Source organism: Choloepus didactylus, chromosome 5 (assembly GCF_015220235.1).
Source record: "Choloepus didactylus isolate mChoDid1 chromosome 5, mChoDid1.pri, whole genome shotgun sequence".
NCBI lineage: Eukaryota > Metazoa > Chordata > Mammalia > Pilosa > Megalonychidae > Choloepus > Choloepus didactylus.
The window spans coordinates 105,981,393-105,996,810 of NC_051311.1; the positions used below are offsets into that span (position 1 = coordinate 105,981,393).

Sequence of the window (15,418 nt, forward strand, 5' to 3'; positions counted from 1 at the left end):
TGTAGTAACAGGGAAAGTGCTGAATCAAGAAAAAGTTAACTTACTAATAGTTGAAAAACCTCATGGCAACTTGTTGGTTCTTCCCCGACTCCCTTGCTGGCTCAGTATGGAGCTGGTCTCCACCCCCAGTGTGGGTCACTGATCATGGTTCCAGAGGGAGGACAGGGAGCATGTACATCTGTGATCTGGAGCCTGAAGATATGAACCAGGACACTCATCAAAGGCTTTGAGTCCCAGAACTTACCATCATGTAGAAACTGCTCACAGGACAGCTAGAATGCTGTAGGAGAACAGTGAAATCACAGCTGCCAGGGGCAAAAGATTGCTGGCTGTGGGGTATATGGTGACACATCTAAAACTGGGAAGAAATACTATTTTCTATGGGAGAAGGGACATTCAGATCCCCGTAAACAGGGGACTTCCTAGGGCTATGCATGCTCAGAAAAGAATGGTGAGGATCCTATACTTTCACCTACATATATTCTCACTCTTTTCTGGTTCTATCAGTTTTATTGGTTCATATATCTAAATTCATTATATAAATCTTTCAAAATAACTAGATATTACGGGAATAGATTACAATTCAGCTCCAAATGCACAAATACTTGACACAGGAAACCATTTTTACAAATACATGTTTTCTTATAAGAATAATTTAATAAAGAAAATAAGTCTGTATCTTACAGCAAATTCTATGCAATTTCTTTATCCCATTCAGCCAACCATCATTTTGGGTTTCTATTACACTGTGCCCATCATATCCAATTAACTGAATTACAATCTGCTGCTTCTAATTTTCAACGACTATGAGATTTATACTGTTAAGAGTTGTTAAGCCTCTTTTTCTAATTTTATTCGTCTGAAAGAATTCATGTATCCAGGCTAGCAGAGGTCACTTAAACAACATTTCTTTTGAAATATAACTTGTAGCAGGTTAATCATTGTGTTTGGTGAATGATCTTTTTTACTTCTCACCTGTGCTAGACCAGCTGGTAGTTTTACCCCCACCATATCAAGCAGAAAGAGTAAAGTCTTTACATTCTTAATAGTTTCTAAACCACAAAAATAAAATGTTAGAAAACAAGAGTTAAATAGAAATATTAAGGAAGCAGAACATTTGCTATTGACTAGAGTAGGGAGCATTTTTATGCAACGATCCTCCCAAGTTGAAGACATTAAGTATAAGGATGTGCCAGTAGTTTTATAAAATACTGAAAAATTGAAAAAGGTTACTTACTTAGGTCAGTGCTGTATCATTTTCAAAATGCCAGAGGATCCAAAATCTTGGACTTGGTGGCCAACTAAACTCAATGCTTGACATTCTTATATTGTGGCTTTGAAGCAGCCTTACAAATATCCACCTGCCCAGAGAAAGTAATCCTTTAGGTCAGCGAACTTCCAGAGTACTGACCACATTTACTTGAAGAGGGAACAAGGAGAGACATTTGGTGTTCACTCCATTCCTTCTGTTTATGAAAAGTGTGTCCTCTTGGCAGAGCTTGTTGCCTTACTTTTCAGGTAGCATGAATTAAAATGGAGAGGCTAGTAGTATTCTACAGTCAAATTGAAGTTCCTAAGGACTCAGCTCCAATTAGCCAATATTCCTAAAAGGATTCTTTAATCAGACTCTTATCCACTAAGAGGTTTAGCAGTACATAGTGATTACCATGTATCCCATTCCTCTTCTCTGATTTCTCTTGGTTTCTGTTCATCACTCCAGTGTAACAATTTGCTACAGGTTTTTACCAAAATGCTGCAAGAATAAATAATTCTGCATAACTAAAAGTATTCACATTATTATGGGTCATGTTTGCACGTAACTATGAGAAAACCAAATAGCATCTACTGCAGTGATTTTGCAAATTCAGCTTAGTCACTGTATCCATCATTGCTTTTATCATTATCTCTCAAAACATCATACATAAAGTTAATCAGATCATCTTTGTTCATTGGTAGTGTCTATTCACTTCCTTCCTCCTTATGGACATGAATGATGACTGTGGAGGAAATTATTGCCATCATAATCATGCATTTCAAAATAATGAAGTTGCAGTTCTTGTGGGGACATCTCTGCCTCTGGTATGTTGATGACACTTTCTAGATGCTCCATGATATGCTCTTGGTCATGAACTGTGTTCTTATCCAGGCCTGTGCTGCCAGGATGTGAGAAGCTGGCTCTGGGCTCCTCAGCCCTGGCACCTGGGATGCAAAAGGCCCAGAGTAGGCTACAGAGGAAAGGGGTTCTGAACAGACACTTGGCTAGAGCCCAGCCTGGGCCCTGGAAGCCCCAGGGAACCTGACAAGTTGCTAGGTAACTGCAGAACACCCCAGGATCATAATTTGGCATGAGACATAGGCTCTATATTTTCTTTAAATTCTTTTAAGGCAGGCTAAGCTTTGAAGGGGAGCATTCATACAAGGCAATCTACAAAGACTAGCAAAAGTCCTTCTCCTCCCTTTCCCTCCCCTCCCCTTCCCTTCTCTTCTCTTTCTTAGTTTTTGGTTAGTTCATGGTATTCAAGTAAATCACCATATAACACTAGCTGGATTCAAGCTTAAGGAACTGACACCTTACTGAAAAATTCCAGAGATAACATATTAAAAATCAAAACATTCAGAGTGAAACAAAGGATTAAAATATATACAAAGAACCAGGAAATGATGGCCTTGTAAAGGAGCAAGATAAAATATTATAAACCATCTATGAAGAAAACCATACCTAGGATATATGAGACAGAATTTTTAAAACCTGTCTTAAATATGCTCAGTGAGCTATAGGGAAATATGGACAAAGAAATAAAGGAAATCAAGAAAATGATAGGTGAACAAAAATATTATTTTAATAATGAGATAGAAAACATAAAAAGGAATCAAACAGAAATACTGGAGATGAAGACAACAATAACTGAAATAAAAATTCCCTAGTGGAGTACAACAGCAGTTTGGAGATGGTAGAAAAAGGAATTACTGAATTTGAAGAAAAGATAATTGAAAATATTCACTGTGAGGAACAGAAAGAAAAAGAATAAAGATCAGAAAGACAGCATCAAGGATACCAATATATGTATTATTGGAGTTCGAGAAAGAGAAGAAAGAGTGAAAGGGGCTGAAAGAATAGTCAAATAAATAATTACTGAAAATTTTCCACATTTAATGAAAGATATCTATATCTATATCATCTGTATCTATATCTATATCTCCAAGAATCTTAATGACCTCCAAACAGAAAGAGCCAAAATAGATCCACACTGAGACACATTATAATCAGAATGTTGAATGGCAAAGATAAAGAGAGAATTCTACAGCCACAAGAGAGAAGCAACACATCATGTACATGGGAAGATTAACTGCCAATTTTTCATTAGGAATAATGGAGGCAAGAAGTGGGATGACATATGCAATATGCTGAAAGGAAAAAAAAAGAATTCTATATCTAGCAAAACTGTCTTTCAAAAATGAGGGAGAGATTAAGACATTCCCAGATAAATGAAAGCTGAGAGTGGCTATCACCACTATACAAGCACTAAAAGAAATGCTAAAGGTTGTTCTGCAGGTTGAAAAGAATGTATACTAGAAAACAGTTTGAAGCCATATGATGAAAGATTTTCTGTTAACTACATAGGTAAATATAAATACCAGTATGGTTCTACTTTTTGTTTGTAATTCCACTTTTTATTTCTTACAATATACAAAATAAAAAAATATATAAAATATAAAACAGTGTTGATTAATCTAAGGTTTTAGACATACAATGTGTAATGATGTAATTTGTGATGAGAAAAAACTTGAGCCTGGTGGAGAGATGGTAGATGGTTGTGTGTGATATGCAGACACCCTCTGAAAGTGGACAGCTACAGCACTACAGATCCTTTCCAGAATATCCCTGAGAGACACTGGTGAAGGGAAATCCTTCCAGTGGGAAGAACTTCCAGAAATGCACCTGGTCATTCCTTTTGCTTGGAAGGAAAAATGGCTGGAGGTGCATTTGTATAGCAATTCATGGACTGTACGCAGTGGTTTGGCTGGATGGGACTGGAAAGGAATATATATATATATATATATATATATATATATATATATATATATGTGACTGAAAAATTAGAGATGTGGAAGTCTACGGGGAAGTATGTAGATAGACCTTTCTGAATGGGCAAAAATCATGTGATTCCCATGTGAATGCTTGCCACAGGGTGACCTCAGCAGAGGAGGACTTTAATAATCAAGTGGATGGGAGGACCCATTCTAGAGATACCAGATAGCCTCTTTCTTCAACCACTCCTCTCATTGTCCATAAATATTGGACTCATAAAAAAAAGAAGCTATGGTGGTAAGCCAGGATGAAAAGTCTACATGGGCTCAGCAACAAGGACTTCTACTCATTAAAGCCAACCTGGTTTTAGCCACTGCTGAGTGCCCAATCTGCCAGCAGCAGAGACCAACACTCAATCCCTAGTATGCCATCATTCTCTGAGGTGATCAGCTAGCTATATAATGGCAGGTTGATTACTTTGGATCACTTCCATCATAGAATAAGCAATGTTGTGTTCTCAATGGAATAGACACATTCTGGACATGAATTTTCCTTCCCTTTATGTGATGCTTCTGCCAAAGCTACCATCTGTGGACTTGCAGTATACTTTATCCACTGTCGTGGTATTCCACACAGCACTGGTTATCATAAAGGAACTCACTTCATAACAATGAAGCACGGCAAGGGACCCATGATCATGGAATACACTGGTCTTGCAATGTTACCCATCATTCTGAAGCAGCTGGATTGACTGAAATGTGGAATAGCCTTTAGAACACTCATTTATGGTGCAAACTGGGTGGAAATACCTTACCAGGCTGGAACAATGTTCTCCAGGAGGCTGAATATGTTCTGAATCTGCATCCAATCTATGGTGCTGTTTTCCCCAGTGCCAGGATTCATGGGTCTAGAAATCAAGGGGTGAAAATAGGAGTGACCAACTAGAAAAATTTTTGCTTCCTGCACCTATGACCTTAAGATCTGCTCGTCTAGAGGTCTTAGTTCCAAACAAAGGCATGCTTCCGCCAGGAGACACAATGATGGTTCCATTGAACTGGAAGTTAAGATTGCTACCTGATCACTTTGGATGCTTCATGCCTCTGAATGAACAAGCAAAGAAGGGAGTTACTGTACTTGCTTTGGCAACTGATCCTGATTACCAAGGGGAAATTGAACTGCTACTACACAATAGAGGTAAGGAAGAATATGTCTGGAATACAGGAGATCTCTTAGGGCATCTCTTAGAACTACCCTGCCCTGTGATTAAAGTCACTAAAAAACTACAACAATCCAATCCAGGAAGGACTCCTAATGTTCAAGACCCTTCAGGAATGAAGATTTGGGTCACATCACCAAATCAAAGAACCATGCTTGCTAGAGTGAAGGGAATATGGAACAGGTGGTGGAAGAAGGTGATTATAAATACCAGTTGTCATACCACATGACCAGTTGAAGAAATGAGGATTCTAAATTGTAATGAGTATTTCTTCCTTATTTTTAATGAATATGTGTGCATATGATAAATATCTTTGTTTTCTTTCCTCTCTTATCTCCTTATCATATAACGTAAGTTGTATTATCTTTCACCATAGTATTTAACATGAAGGATATCAAATATAAAAGTGAATATCACCCTAAGACTTGCATCCTCTTCTGGGGAAAGGGTGTGTACATTTTTGGTTTTATACAGGACAGCTGAATCATGTTAAGTGCATGTATGACTATGTTATTGTCTTTATTTGGTAAATGAATATAGTTTAAAGAGATTGTATGTATGCTAAGTTGACAAGGGGTGGACTGTGATGTTTGATTTCATGTATCAACGTGGTTAGGTTATGGTGTCCAGTTGTTCGGTCAAGCAAGCACTGGCTAGATTGTTACTGTGAGGGCATTTCATAGATGGATTTACACCATTAGTCAATTGATTAAATCTTTGGTTGATTGCATGTACAATCAGCAATAAGGGACATCTCCTTTTCAATCAGTTGGAGGTATTAGGGTGACAACAGTATTTCAGATGTCAGAAAGAATTTCTGCCTCTTCCTCAGCCAGGAGCGCCTCCAGGGGAATACAATTTCACATTCAGTAAGACCTTGCAGTTTGCAAATTACCCTACAGAGTTTGAACATGCCAGATTTCAGAATCACCTTTCACAAAGTTTCCAGTTTGCAGTCTGTCCTGTGGAATTTGGACTTGCCAACTGCCATGACAGCATGAGCCAATTCCTATCAAACAAACAAACAAACAGGGACAGCATACATATATATGTGTTCCCATTATATATATATATAAATATATAAATATGTGTATATATAGAGAGAGAGATAACATATATGTGTGTATCTGTGTGTGTGTGTAGCCTGTATCTCCTGTCAGCTCTGTTTCTACGGAAATTGCTAACACATTAGTGAATCTGGGTATCTGGGTAGTAGGTATTTTGGAGTTCTCTGTTTTGGTTTTTATTATTTTTGCTACTGTCCCATAATGTTGAAATTCTTTCAAAATAATAAGTTTAAAAAGTCACATAATTCATAAGTTCAGTCTGTATTGCTCTTGATTAAATTTCTTAACACTTAGTTTATGTATTATTATCTCCTTTGTAGTATTCATCCCCTGCTGCTAATCTCTCAATTATGTGGTTATTCTTTATTATTTTCATCAGATATAATAAACAGAACTTAAATTGGTTACTTTCACTACCTGTCAGGGATATTCTTAGGAAAAGTTAACAATGTTGAGGCTTATCAATGATGTTTAATGTAAAATCTCCATTAATATACAATTAAGAGATGAATAAAAGAAGGCCTAGTGTATTCGATTTTTGGACACCTTCAAAACTGACTTTCTGTTCACCTTAAATTAAGGTTGCAACACTATAAAGCATGAGAACTTAGAAAATGATCAATTGCTCACTCCATGGAATTTTAAAAATAGAATTTTTAAATATGCAAAAATGTGAAAATATTATTTACTATCTTTTTTTGATAAGTCTCACCTAAAAATGATGCCTGACATCAGGAGTAATATCAGAATATTCATGGCATGTGCATATTTTTAAAAACTATATTCATTACCATACCATAATTTTATACTGCAATATTATAATTTCTTAAAACAAATCAATTAAACACTGCTTAGTTAATATAAACTATAGAAAAATCCTGCAATTTTAATTTTTCCTAATGGATTATTTGTAATAAAAATATTATGATTCTGTTAGAAAAACACTGTTCTTTAGAGGTGCAACATAAACAGGAAATCAGTGGAAGTTAAGTAATTAATTGCACTGAACTTTTTAGGGATCACTTACCCAAACTTGTAGATTTCTGGGTCCATCGGGATGAATAGCAAAGAGATCTTCATATAGGATGATTCTATTGGCTCTCTGGGTTATGGCGATGTTCATGGCCCAGAGTATAATACCATGTTCAGAGGCTATTCTGTCATGGATTTTTATTATTGCTTCACATACCATCACCCATTGAATTAAGGGTCTTTATTACTTCAGGAAGCACGTATTTGCTCCAGGGAAAAAGGAGGCATAAAATAATTCAGTGAAAACAGGAAAATCAGTTTACTATCTAAAGGTATTTTTATAACTCATAGCAAGATATCATTCTTAAAACCTTTTTGATTTTTCAAGCATATACATTTATGAGGGAGAAAAAGAGAGCTTTTGAGTTCAAAAACTCAGCTTAATGTATCAAGAGACTTGGGCCCGTAGGTAACTTTTTACATGACAAAATAAGCTGGATTTCCTACACCGAAAGCAGTAAGGTAGAATAGTTGGCAGGATGAGAGACAGCTGAAGAATAAGAGAAAACAATTATATTTTAATGTTTGAGAAGTGACCTCATCATTACTTGCTCCTGTCACCTCTCTCTGCCACCAAACTGTAACATCATGTTCCTGGAATGTGCAGGAAACAGCTGTCTGCATGGCACACTGTGACAGGTCATAAATTCTGTAAAATCCTTTTGTATTTACCCATAGGAACAAGGCTATAAAATACAGCTATGGTCACGTTTCTATCCTGATAAGCTAATGTCCCTAAAATCTATTAATCAGATTATTCATGGATCTGAAAAATAAGAAAATAAATTATAACTAATGATTTCATGGTCTCAAAAACTGACAGTTTGAGCAAAAACTGAAAATAATTTCATAAATATTTCTGTAATTTCTGTCAACAGTAAAACCCAGTGTTATAGACCCTAATTTCCAAAGGGAAGACTAGAAGAGCTACATACTGTTCTCTCCTTAACAGGAGAACTGATGTGGAAATTATAGTGTAAAGATAAAATTCTTCCTATTGAAACTTCTTACAGGGTTTTGTTTCCATATGTGGATGTTTAGCTGCATGCAGATGATAAACATTTTTACAACAAAACAGCTGGTAAAATCACCACCAACAATGGTCCAGGACTGCAGGTAGAAAATAGAGCAACAATTACCACCCACCTACCCTGCTAATAACACATGCAGTTTTGTGCTTGGGCAAGAATAGGGAGGGAGCAGAAGGAAATTCATGAAAGGAAAGGGCAGTCAAAGCGTAAAAAAACAAAAGGAAAATGGGTAAAAACAAGACAAAGGGGTATAGGGGAATGTTTTGTGGCTGCCTCTGCTCTTCCAGTGGCATGCACCCATCTCTTTCCTGGTCTCAAGAGTTCTTAAAGGTGGTATATACAAACAGCAATGTGATAGTAACACAGGATAATTTGGGTAATTTATAAGGTCTATAACAACTCTCATTTTCATTATCATCACATTACCTTTCACATTCACTGTTTCTAAGCTGATGTGCAAAACGCAGATGGCAAGTTCCTTGGAGAAGGCACATTGTTTTGTTGCTTAATGTTTCAAAATGAAGACGCATAATGAATTGTGCATAACACATAATTACAGCTTATTTACTGTATTTAGCATTGAACACTTCATAACCAGATGGAAGTTTTTGAAGAAAACCAGGAGAGTCTCTTACTGGGCACGTGCCACAACATGTGTAGGACCTAAATATATAAACCATGGGCATAAGCACTTTTGAATGGAAGTGTTAATAGATATTTGACTATAGTGACAAAAAAAAAAAAAATTTCAAAAGTTACAGCAGGCTAAATCTAGCCAAGAATAAGGGATACTGAATTTTGCAGCCCATGCTGTTTTATTTCTCTTTAGAAAAAGAGGAAGAAACAGTAGTATCTAGCCTCAGGGAACACATTTCAGAAAATTGTTTACAAAGATCACACCAGCAAAGAACTAACAAATTCTGGTTACACTGTAAAAAATTACAGGCTTATATTTTATTCAACTATTATTCAATATAGAATGTTCATAGTCAAAGGAAAAGTTATCTTTAAGCCTTTTATAAGAATTTCTCATTATGTTGTATAGACACACTGCCAGGAGACAATTTTAGGACTGTTTTACAAAGCATATATAAAATGCTATGCAGTCTTTGAAACAGGGTTAAAAATTATGTTTTATTACAATAGTATATACCTCATGGAAATGGTCTACCAAGTCTTGACCATATGTTTGTAAAATATTTGAACATGACAATGCCATCACTTTCATCTCCTTCACTTTCATAAGGAAAAGAACAAATATTTCTAACTGATATTTGGAAGAGTGTACACTGGACCCTTTGATTTTGTGAGTATGGCATTTGAGTAAGTTTGCTACATGAAAAGACTTCCTTTAAAACAGGTTCGGAGCAATTGGTATTGCAATGTCTACTTAAAAAAATTCTTCATATGTTCACCAAACACTTTGTTTCTATCTGCCCAAATCATACACTCAAACACACACACCCCTAATTCTTGGTAATGTTAGTGATTAAAACGGTCATAAAATATCTATTCCTTGACTTCATTTTATGGAAGGAACTACATGGGGATACAAAAACCATTCCTGATGACTTCCTTATAAATATTGTCAGATACCAACTGGACATGCTGTATGGAGTTGATTGTGAGTTTTAATCACATCTCCCCTGAGTTCCCACCTTGGGTAATTCCTGCTTAGCATGCTTGCTGAGGTGGTAATGGGCATATCAAACTTTAACATGCTCCAAACAGAATTACTGATATCTGCTTTCTTCCTTCCCAAGTCCACTTCTCGTCCATCCCCACCCTTCATTTGATGGTACCGTCATCCAACTATTTTTCAGGCCAAAAAACTAGGAGGCATCTTTGATTTCTATCCTTTCTTCTGCTACCCTCATGCTGCCAGCTCTCAGTCTCCCAAGCTGTAGCTTTTCTAATCAGTCTTCCCTAGATTAGTGGAAGCCAGTATCATGGTTTGCCAGACTATTGCCTTTGTCTAAGCAGACTTTCTGGTTTCTTTCTTGCCACTTTAAAGACGTTCTCCAAAGGGTAGCCAGAGTGATATATTTGAGACTTATAAAAGATATACATTTTAGTCCCTGTCACTTTTCTGATCTCATTTTTACCACATTTTGCCTTGTTCACTGCCTTTCAAACATACTACTATTCTTTCTCTTCCATGGAAAGCCAGGCTCCTTCTCTCCTCCAGGCATTTGTCCATTTTTCCTCTGCATAAATCCCTAAATTCTCATTTTTTTTTTTCATTCAGTTATTAGCTCAAAGTTTATTTTCTCCAAGAGGACTTCCCATCATGCCAGATAATGTAGAGCTACCTGCTCCCACCTTTGTCACTGGCCATTATATTTCCACTTCTTCATAGTAACTAAATGTCGTCAACTGAAATTATAATTTTTAAAATTTATTTGTTGACTTATCTTGTCTCTACTTGAATGTTAGTTCTACAACAGCTAGGAACCCATTTGTTTTGTTCATCCCTGTGTATCCACTGCACAAGAATGTAGCATGAACTCAAAATTTAGTTTTCAAATGTATCAATGATTTTCTGACTTTATCCCCATCATGTACTCTTAGACAAAGCTCTGGCCACAGTAATCAAGTGAGCATGTGATGAAGTATAATGGGAGATGTCCAAAGGTCACATAGCAATTTCATCGCCTCCTATCTTTCTAAAATATTCTATTCATTTTAAATAATTTTGAAAATTTCATTTTTTAAGAAATGAGTGGTTATTTACTGAAAACCCAGTGGCAAACAGTCAAAGGAAGAGTTCTCAGGGGGACACTTCAAGAAGTGTTGATAAATGCATAAATTTTTACCCATATCCCTATCTAGATATGGAATATCCTCATCACTCTGGGAATTTCCCTTGCATTCCTTCCCAGTCTCAGCCTCCATAGAAACAACCAATGATTTGATTTCCATCATTATAGATAAATTCCATTTACTCCAGAAACTCACACAAATGGATTAATTCAATATTTTCCATCATCATTTCTGCTTTTTCCTTTTCTTTTTCCTTTTTTCCATATTACACTAAGTAGAATCTTAATAAAATGTTTGCTATAAGATAACAATGGGCATCTTTGTTATGATAGGCACAATTCCTAAAATGGTCCCTAGGACTCTATGCCCTAATTCTCTGAACATGTGAATGTGATGAGAGATACCACTCCCATGATTATGTAATGTTATATGGCACAGTGGCCATAATATAAGGAGATGATCCAGGTGGGCTTAATCTTATTACATAAGCCCTTTTAACAGTATCGTTTTCTCTAGTTGGTGGCAGAAGAAATTAGAGCCATTCAAAGCACAACAAATACTTGATACCTCATTGCTGCCTTGCAGATGGAGGGGGACCATGTAAAAAGGAATTCAGGCAGCCTGTAGCAGCTGAGAGAAGCTCCCAGCTGACAGCCACCACGGAAATGGGAACCTCAATCCTGCAGCCACATAGCACCGAATTCTGCCAACAACTTGGATGAGACTGAAAGCAGATTATTCCCCAGATCCTCCACATATGAGCCCAGCCAGCTGACACTTTGATTTTAGTCTTGTGAGAGACCCTAAGCACTGAAATCAGCTGAGCCCACCTGGATTTCTGTCCTACAAAACTGTGAACTAATAAATGGATATTACTGTAAAGCTCTGATTTTGTGGCAATTTGTTACAAAGCAGTAGAAAAATCAATACAATTATCTTGTTTTTACCTTTAAAGAAAACATGTCTGAAGCTTTAAAATTTTGTAAGATTTTTTTTAGGATCTTAGTAAATATATTTTTATTATGTTAAATTCCCTTCTGTTTCTCATTTATGGTTGTTTAAATTAAAAATTAATGTAGAATTGCTTTTAAAGCATTTTCTGTATCTACCAATATAATCATATGGTGTTTCTCTCATAATATATTACTATGGTTATTAATACTATTAGATTTTCTAATACTGAATTCTGCTTGCATTCCTGGCTCATAATTACTTGAGTTTTTAGAATTTTATTTTAAGTTAATGATATATACTTGCCAATATCCTGTATGGTCTAATTATAGTATATGGTGAATACTTTCTGTTATTTTTATATTCTACTGAACATTATTTGAATCATCTTGAGGCAGTGGACAGAGGTGTTTAGACAGTCATGTTCAAGTTGATATCCTATCCAGAATTAGTAATTATTTGCCTTTGAAAGTATATCCCAGCTCAAGGATTATTATCACAGGTTGGTTTCCCCAAAAACACATTTGGAGACTATTAAGTGTGCAGAATATTTATTAGAGAATGCCCTTAGACTAATTCCTTTAGAAAGGAAGGGCAGAGGAAAAAGCAAAGCTGCTGTGCAGGCCCAACTAAGCCTGGGAAGCACTGGACAACCCTTCAGAGTTGTCCAAGTTGGCCGGTGATGACCAGGTTTCTACATCCCATGTTGATTAGTCAATGGACGTGTGCAATCCCAGAAAGGGGCATAACCTTAGGTGAGACAACTCTGAGACTGAGTGATCTTGGAAGGAGATGATGGCTGAAAGCACTCTATGGTCTGCACTCCCAGGAGCTGGGCAATATCCTTCCTTAAAAGGGGAGCTGGGTTGCATCCACAGTATCTACCACAGATAAATATATGTAAAGATAATAAGAAAATCTCCTTAGGTTTGAATGATCAGTTTAGGCAGGAACAACTCTGACTTTGCCTGACTTACATGGGGTAGCCAAGAACTCCAGAAAAATCTCAGGTACATTAAAAGGGATCTTGTATAAGACTACAGGTACAAAAATACTATACTTTGCTTTGTATAGGACACTTCTAAATTAATTAGCTGAAGTACTTCCAGAATGACCATGAGACATTTTCAGCATTTCAAGTTTCTCTCTTCCCTGAAGCCTGGAAGGCACAACTTTGAACAAAATTAACTTCTAGCCAATAACAAAAAGGAAACTAGCAGATATTTTGAGCCAGAATCACTCAGACTTCAATTTTTGTAAAAGAAGAATAAACAACTACTGGTATCGAAGGTTTTGAGCGCAATACTGCCATCCTCCAGGGCCATGCCACCTGGACAATGTAACTTAGGATGTGGAGACAGGAGTGTCAAGTTTAGCTCCTCACTTCTGTCTTAACCTTTAACTTCCTTTTGTCAAGCTCCAAATGGCCATGGAGAATAAGGCTGCTTTACTCTGCTCAACTAGTAAGATTTGAAAAGAGATGCAGAAGCTAGGGCAAGTCTGGTTTATGCCAGTGCTACATCCAAGGGTCTATGGTAGAATATTATGTCTGTTTTTAGGAGACAGCAGTGATCTAAACGGGGACACAAAATGAGAATGGTTTATGGTTTAAGCCACAGGCTGATAGCCTTCGAGCCCTAGCCTTAAGTTTCTGCTCATTTATTAGCAGACTTTAGGCCAACTCATTTCATCTCTATTGGATTTATATTTCCAGTCTCCCAAAATGGAAATGATAAACTGTATTGTTTAGATTTATTTACAGCTTCACACTATTTCTTCCATTCATTAAATTCAAATAACTTTACATATATTATTTCATTTATTTGTATCTCTATAGACACAGCATACCTTATTTAGAACCTCCTATTGGCGAATACATTTGAGGGATAAGTAATTACATGAATTATCTTGTATCACAGTTTTAATGGGCAATATAGCCTAAACTGAAAACCCAAGTCTTTTAGACTAAGGAGTATACATCTGCCATGCTGTTAAAATTTATGTAGTCCCTCTGGCTTCCTGGTTAACAAACAGTTATTTGCTTAAAAGTTGGCCCAATTCCAAGAAAAATGTTGGCTTATGGCCCTATTCCATCTCTTTTGCTGGACTTTTTTTAGTTTTCTATCCAGTCAAACATATTTTTGATTGAGAAACTGATAATTGCTTTTGGAAGTTCATGCTCATCTCTCAAATTGCAATATAAGCACATCAAATGCAAATGTCTAGAGTTCATGCTATGGAACAAGATAGTCTTCTTATTCATGTGAACTTTAATGAACATCAAAAACTATCAAGAACTGTGAGACATAAATATTCTGTTTCAAATGAAAAGACGATATGGTTTACATTGCTAAATGCATAAGTAGGCATTGAGTTGAAACAGGCTAAGTTGTTATTGATATTTATAACTTAATTTAGAATATGACAATACTATATCTTTTATTTTTCTTTAAGAGAAAGCAGGATATGGAAGGGATTCAATATTTGTACTGACAACAGGAATTCCTTTAGGTAAGATTTTTGAAAAGATAAAAATAAGACTGTAAGAAAACCTCTGATAGAGAAGACTCTCAGAATATACTCTGATTGAAATCATGATATTTCCCATTAGGATAGTGCACTGATAGAGTGTGCACTGAGATATGCTGTGATATAATGCACATTGAGAGTTGAATTACTATCAACTCCAGGCATTTAGAAGACATGTTATTCTTGGTCTCAGTTAAATTAAATTTAAGGAATTATGTCATTCTCTCTGGTTATTATTTGGCTTCAACACTAAATAGTGGCCCCCAACCATAATATAATGGTACTAATATCTACTTCTTGTGGTTGTTAGGATACTCAAACGAGAGAATGTATATGCAACACATTCTAAGCATAAATGCACCGTTCCAATGCAGAGATTATTTTTATAATCCTTAGATATGATGCAATGCTAACAAACCCCATCAACAGGAGGGGTTTTATTAAATAATAAACCAAAAATAAAACATAGTTCTAGAGATAAAGAGGCAAACCTTATTCTTCCCTTAGAGAATTTCTCTGATCGTCAGCTGCTCACCCAGATTTATCTTCCCACAAGTTAAAATCCTGAACTTCACAGAGATAAAAAAGACAATGCTATTATTTCTTAAAGAGCACTCACTAGGTGTTAAATTACAATAACTACAATAAAAACTCATAAGAAAATGTGCCAATCCCTTGCTTGAATTCAAAGACAATCCACTTTTATTCTCTTTTTTCACTTCTGTGCTCATTACCTGTCTCCCCATTTGTTTTATACAACTTGACACTTTCCCTTACTTTATTGTATGATTTATTCCCA

The 15,418-nt window shown here is 36.1% G+C and overlaps 1 pseudogene; it reads right to left on the bottom strand.

Annotated features, from left to right (window-relative positions):
- Positions 1-1,842: 1,842 nt before the first annotated feature.
- LOC119535128 lies at positions 1,843-8,150 on the bottom strand (annotated as a pseudogene).
- Positions 8,151-15,418: the final 7,268 nt, after the last annotated feature.